The sequence below is a fragment of the Pinus tabuliformis genome, chromosome 3_1 (genome assembly GCF_031772625.1).
Source record: "Pinus tabuliformis cultivar Carrire ecotype Pingquan chromosome 3_1, CPIR1, whole genome shotgun sequence".
Lineage (NCBI taxonomy): Eukaryota > Viridiplantae > Streptophyta > Pinopsida > Pinales > Pinaceae > Pinus > Pinus tabuliformis.
Window position 1 is genome coordinate 893,635,810 of NC_142301.1, and position 7,356 is coordinate 893,643,165.

General features: G+C 31.4%; 1 pseudogene; it reads right to left on the reverse strand.

The window, feature by feature from the left end:
- Positions 1-2,497: 2,497 nt before the first annotated feature.
- Positions 2,498-3,972, reverse strand: LOC149190503 (guanosine nucleotide diphosphate dissociation inhibitor 1-like; annotated as a pseudogene).
- Between the last annotated feature and the right edge of the window lie 3,384 nt (positions 3,973-7,356).

Sequence of the window (7,356 nt, forward strand, 5' to 3'; positions counted from 1 at the left end):
GAATCCATTTGTAGTGATAGAATTTAGTGAAATGTAACACTTCAGTATCAAAATTACAATTTTCCATTTCTGGAGTGACACAATTAAAAACAATTAGCATAAATGATAATTCATATACTTTTTGTACTTGTTAGTTGGTCATATTTTTATTCTTAGACTATACTAGTCGTTTACATTAATCATTTTAAAATTTGTCACTTATTATCTAGTCATATATTTTAATCCTGGACTAAATTAGTCATTTAGGTTAGTCGTTTTTAGTTGGTTCACTTATTATCTCATTGTATATTTTATCCTTAGACTAAATTAGTCATTTTTAGTTTAGGCATTTAAAATTGCTCAAATTTAGTAGTAATTAACTTGAAATATTTTTTTTAGTTGTGTAGTCACTAATATCTCATTTTATACTAGTTCATTTTTTTAATACAAATTGGCTAATTAGTTACTAAAAAATGACTAAAATTTACATATAAACGACCATTTTTCAATTGGTGACCAATAGTGGCTAATTTATAGTATTTTATAACACGACCAAATTTTAGTCATATTTAGCGTAATCATTAATTAGTTATCTCAATTTCATCGTCTAGTAGTATATTTAGTCATTGGTTTAGTCATTAATTGTCACAATTAATGACCAACTACACAACAAAATATACTTCTATATGATCACCCAATAAAACGAATTAATGACCAAAGAAATATCACCAAAATATTGGTCGCATTATAAAATACTACAAATTAATTACTAATAGTCATATATATATGCAAATTTTAGTCATCGTTTGAAACCAATTAATGACCAAAAAATATGACTTTGGTTGTGTTATAAGATACTTATAAATAAGTTACTAATAGTCATATATATGCAAAATTTAGTCGTCATTTGCACTCCCAAATTTATCATTTACAATAGTCATTTATATTTTTCTGGTAATTTCATATTCATTATATAAATGATTGATTTAGTTGTTTATATTCAATTTATTTACTTTCATTAACAAGCATTATAAATGACTAATTTAGTTGTTATATATTCATTTTATCTAGTTTATAATTAATTAATATAAACTACTAAATTAGTAATTTTAGATTGATTTTATGTTTTCATTATTAATCAACATATATTAATTAGTATGATTTTGTGAATATATTAAAAAAAGGTCATACAATGTGCATGTTCGTCTAATATGAAAACACAAAGTTACACAATTTAATTACAATACTAAATAATATCAAGTGCAACTATAAATAATTTCAACCACATAAATTATATTATATGAAATGTCGAATATTACAATATGAATTTCCAACTTAATATTGGTTGGACTACAATTTACATATGAAACATTGTTTCATCACTTCAAAACATTATCATTGTGTTTCCAAGGCATTGTAAGTGAATTGACCAACTCTAAAGACTTGACCATCAGTATATATGTGTATGTCTCATGCAAGATATTTGCTTTAAGAGTATCACTAGACCAATACTCTTCTCTCTATCATTCTGCATTTGTTTCTCTAGTGTTATTGTCTCATCGTTCTTAAATTCTTGCTTCTTACCATCAATAGTGAGTTCCTCTTCTGAAAATGAAAGAAGATACAATTCAAAGTATAAGACATGAAAGACAATGAACACTTGAATATAAATTAAAGTCAACAATAAAGGATTTATATTCCATATATCTCAAGATCAGCAATGTCAATGCCATTTTTCCCCAGAAAAGCAAGAAACTCGAACAAGTTTTCTTCAGTTGGGCAATAGTGGCCACTATGTGGCCAAATGACTTGTATAAACAAAGAAAATAAAATGTTACAATAGAAAAGAGCACTTTAGGAACTTAGTATTCAACCTTTAGGAGCTACTGAAACATGGAATAGAAAGAAACAAGAAAGCGCATGCCTAAAACATGGAAGACAGACAAAGAATAGACAGTGTGGGAATAATTCCATTAGAAATAAAGAAGCAATAAAGTTTGCAATTTCATTAAGTGTAAACATGGTTTAAGTAATTAGATATTATAAAAAAAAGGTAATCTGATATCACAACGTGACATCCAAAATATGCACGTGCAGATAAGAACATGTTATCTTATACAAAAGACTACAAGAATGCTCTACGAATCATTGATCTTGTTGGACATGCATAGTTACTTGTCGGTAGGTATATACAGTATGCACCCATACACAAAAATTCTTACTTCTCATACAATGGAAACTGCTTTTACATTATAAATTATTGCAAGAAAAACATGTAGATTAAATATTCAAAAGAGACTATTGACATATATTAGAAAAAAGACTCAACTTCATTGTAACACTCGCTAGGCATTGAGGTAACTAATTTAGAATGCATGTCAATATTTTGATACATAAATAAGCTTCACAAATTCAAAGAAATCTTACAGTGACATATGAGGTCACTTTTGACCATATCTAGAAGATGGATGTAGCCTGACATTACTGTCCAAGAAATTGAAGCCTAGAACAATAGAAATTACTCGTATCCAACACCTGAAACATTGAGATCAACACTTAGATCTAATACCTATATAGAAAAAGAGATAGAAGAAAAAAGCAAAGAATAGGCATTTGATGCAGCTTAGCATTACCATCAAAGAAAATCAAGCCTGGAACAATAGAAATTACTCATATGCAACAGTTGCAACACTGAGATCAAAACTTAGATCCAATGCTTTCAAAAACAAAAGAGATAGAAGAAAAAAGAAAAGAATAGGCATTAAGGGTAGGCCAAAAAATCAATATTGTTAAGGGTAGTAGTTGAAATAAACCTACTGAAAAATAAAAGAAAAAATATTCAAGTGTAAATAAATAGTAACTCTACCTTTCCTGTGATTTGAGTGTACATAGAAATCACATCTTGAACCGTTGTCTCAAGATGTGTAGTTGCATCATAGCTCTGCAGGAAAAAATTCTCTACATTATGGTACCTTCCTAGACTTGATAATAAAAAGATATCCACAAATAAATGTAAAAGTCAAAGAAAATATGAAAATACCATTTACTTTTGATATGAAGCCATTTTCAAGAGATGGTTCATTAACAAGTTCATATATATCTTAAGTGTTAAAAAAATCCTCATCAACTGCTCCAAGCAAATTTAATCCTGGTTGTAATCCTTTCTCGGGTTGGTCAGTATATGCTTCTATTGAAACAAATGCAATGCATTTTCCTTTGGGAGTAACATTATGTGAATGGGAACAACAAAATACATATCTACAAAATGAAAGGTGAAGAAAATTCATGTAATTACAAAGTAGAGGGTACAATAAAAACCTGTAATATGAAATCATAAATCTACATTGATGCATTTACATGTATCTCATGCATAAATTTCCATGGCAAAACCTTGTTATTGAGAAACTACGGTCTGTAATGAGGGCAAAATATGAATTCCTCCTATTCATCCAAAAAAGCACAAGGCAAAAATATGATTTTTGAAAAGACAAAATATGTAATAAGAGGATATACATATCATATTTGCATCCAAGTTGCTTTTGAGGAAAAATAATCTACAGTGATTATGAATCATTTGTATTCGGAATGGGGTGGTCCATGATGAAAATTGCTTGAGAAACTTCCCCTATATTCTTAACCTGGCTAAAAAAAACATGTCAGGTAGCGTGACATAGGACTATTCTACAAGTATGCTATAATAAAAATAAAAGAAAAAATGATCAAGTGCAAATGGGGTGGCTCGTGATAGAAATTGCTAAAGAAAACTTACCTATCTTCTTAACTTGACTCACGAAAACATGTTAGGTAGCATGACATACAAACATAGGAGTATTGTACAACTATGTTATAATAAAACATATTTTAAGTTTAAGATCATTCAAGTAAAATTAACTTGTTAGGTAGATATGATGAATCACAAACAATTTTTTTACATCTGGTAATTTCACCCTCTAATGTCACCCCATTCACTTTACCTTCTTCATCAAATTTCATCTGTGCATTTACAAAATAAATTTATACACAAATTATAAAATCATAATCATTCATCCAGTGGAAATGAAAAATGCGGTTTTTGTATTTCTTAAAAATGTTGAAATGATTAAATAGAATCATTAAAGCAATTACACAATGACTCAAATTGAAAATTTGCAAAATATTTGTATTATTAACTATGCAAAAGAATATTTCAGTGGCACAACTAGTTCTCTAAGTAATCCTAATTTTACATCTAGCTCACCTATGACATCCAATGGGAAATCAGAAGGTAAAACAACCAAAAGCATATGTATCTCTCCAAGATGAAAAAAAAACTTGAAATCTCGTGCCAATCAGATGGAATTTCAAATCTATAGTTTATTTAGATCACCACTTGAAAGACTCCATTTCCTAGTTTTCCCTCCATCTCATTTGCATTGGTTGTAGCAATGCCTTTCTTCCACCCATACTAGGGTTAAATAGTATGCACGAACCTTAAATGGGTCACTAGAATATTTTTTTTCTTTTAAATCCAAATGAGTAATGATTATATTAAAGGAAAGATGTCGCCAAACTGTACAATGAGATGTTAATAAAATCATAATTTTTTGAGTTTGGGTCTAGAAAATGCAAAGAAAACAAAATATGCAGGGAGTCTATCTAAATCCCACCTCACCTTTAAAATCTCCCTCAAAAACTCTATATCCCTAGTACCATAAATTCTTGCATATTTTCCCAACATAAACTTAAATTTGCAAAACATAAAACCTGTAGAGATTTAGGAGTTGTCCATTAAACAAATGCTACTTGTTCTTACTTAATTGTTCACCTCAACCTCTTCTACTACAATGGGATTTTGTACTTGGTAAACTGTTTCAAGTGTTCACAACCTATGAAAGCACCAATTTCACTAAACACTACAATTGTAGGGAAAAACCACCATACATGTTCCACCACTAAAGAGAATTCATCTTCTTCAAATCTCTAGTTTAATAGACAAAACAATAGTCTTTCAATATTGATTGTTTGTGCTCATGATATCACACTCTTCATTGGGGGCAAGCTTGTCTGCTATTCACATGTGATCACTTTCAACCTTTGGATCCATGTGTGGTTTTCTCTTCACCAAATGGCGTTTCCAACTATGACGCAACAAAGCATTTTGGTGTAAGGACATATGTTAAGGAATCAAATGGAAATTTTGCTTCACCCACTGTTCTTCCACCTCTATGTAGAATATAGTCACAAAATTTTAGATCTCTCATCTGAATAATGTCCTTAAGCTGGCCTAGCATGGTTTCCATCTGTTCATAAGCCGACCCAATCATTGGTTGATCTAAATTTGCAAAGAAAATCATATTATAAATTGGCTTGGTGAACAACAAAATATACTTAATCTATGCCCAAGAATAAGGATAAATAATAGTGTCTTGCATTATATAGGAACCATCCCTATCTAATGTACTATGTATCCTTAGTTTCTCCCATAAATCACTCACTATCATATCAAACAATGCTCATCAAACATTCAACAGACGCCTAAAGGCAAGCAAAACTGACCAAATATAGTCCTTGCAAGTTTAAGTAGCTACAAGTAGAGTGAATTTGGTAAATATAGTGGACAACAATATACACTGAAATGAAGTTTATGATGAGCATCAATTCCTTGTACAAGGCATTGATCCAGTCACACTCTCTATGCATAGCAATATCATCTATAAGAAAAATTCAATGTCTTCACCAAACAACCTGTTACCCACCATATCACACGAGGGTTGCACATGGGGTCTTAATCACATGTTCTAGATTTTTACATATCGGTATCATGATCCTAACCCTCCAAAGGTTGGGACATTGGTAGAGGAAAACTGTGGCAGTGGATGAGAAGTGGCTTATGTGGTTGATTGTCATGTCTTGGTTTTCTCTTCATAATGACATCTTGGTTGATGAGGCTTTGGGATTTAGAAATTTATGGTAAATGGATATGAGGTGCTTTTTCGTATTATGGTAATTAACCTAGCTTAACACTCGTATTATCTCATAGTCAATTTCACTAACTTTGGCTCTAATGTGGTCTACTAGGACCATGCCACTTATATTTTCATTATAAAAAAATTTATAGGTATACTCTACGTGGGGCTAGCCCATTTGACATAATAGTCCAATACCATATTTTATATGTGGAGGTAAATTGACGATTATTGTAATAGGCTAACCATAAGATATGGCCATTCGTTAAAACATTATTTTACTAAGTTGTGGTACCTCAATATTTATTTACCCTCAAACTCTTTCATGCATAAGATGACATGATGGTGGCATCATACTAGTAAACACACTACTTAATATATTATAAGGGCCTTTTAATAAAGTATATGAAGGGGTCCTTACAAAGGAGGAACCACTCATTTAAACCCAAGTTGTTTATGTAACATGTGGGATCTATCCCTCAACAATGGCAGATCTTGTTGATTGCATTACATCACTAGTTGAATTAAGAGCTCCATCCACAGGTATACTTGATGCATATTAGTAAAACTCCTTGTCTATTGGTAACCAAATCAATCATTCATTAGGAACAATAGAAAAACATGTCCAAAACCAACCAAGCAACATATACAATAACCAACAAAATACCTAGACAAAGAGAAGATGAATACCTTCACACCAATGGTGACTGGAAGTTGAATTATGGTAGCTTCTAGAGCTTTAATAGCTCCAGAGAGACAGTTGGAATGGTCATGATGTAATGAGTTGAAGTCTTCTAAATTAATTGTTCTACATTTCCCAAGTCTTCTAAATGCAAAGAAAAAAAACTATGTAGAGGTTCTATCTAAATCCCAACTCACCTTTACAGTATTCCTCAAAAACTCTATAGCCCTAGTAAATCCCATGAAATTCCTTTATGGAGTCATTTTGTTCGGCGAACTTGATCGGACAAATTCGAATTCGGTTGAAGTTCGGCGAATTTCGAATCCCTAGGATTAAATTCGCCGAACCTGGTGACTTAGCTTAGGTCAAGCCTCCATTGAAGGCCTTAGGTTAATTTTCAAAGTTAAATTTTTATTTTAAGGCTCCTCCTCCATCAAGGTCTCCTTGCTGTCACCTTCAAAAGAATCCTCATCAAGTCCATTACCCTCAAAAGAACTCATGTCGGGTCAAAGCAATGACACTGCTCCTCAAATATCATGTCGGCTCATTTATGGAAAAACAAGTATAAATAGGAGGGTGCACCACTCCACATTTCAGACAACAAGCTCACATTTATATCTGAAGAAAAGTTCGGTCATCACAAAAGAAGAAGCTCGCATAAATCACAGAATGACAAGTTCAGATCTCTATGAAATGAAGTGCGGATATTTCTGACATGAAGCTCGAATTACCACAATTTCAATAAATCTG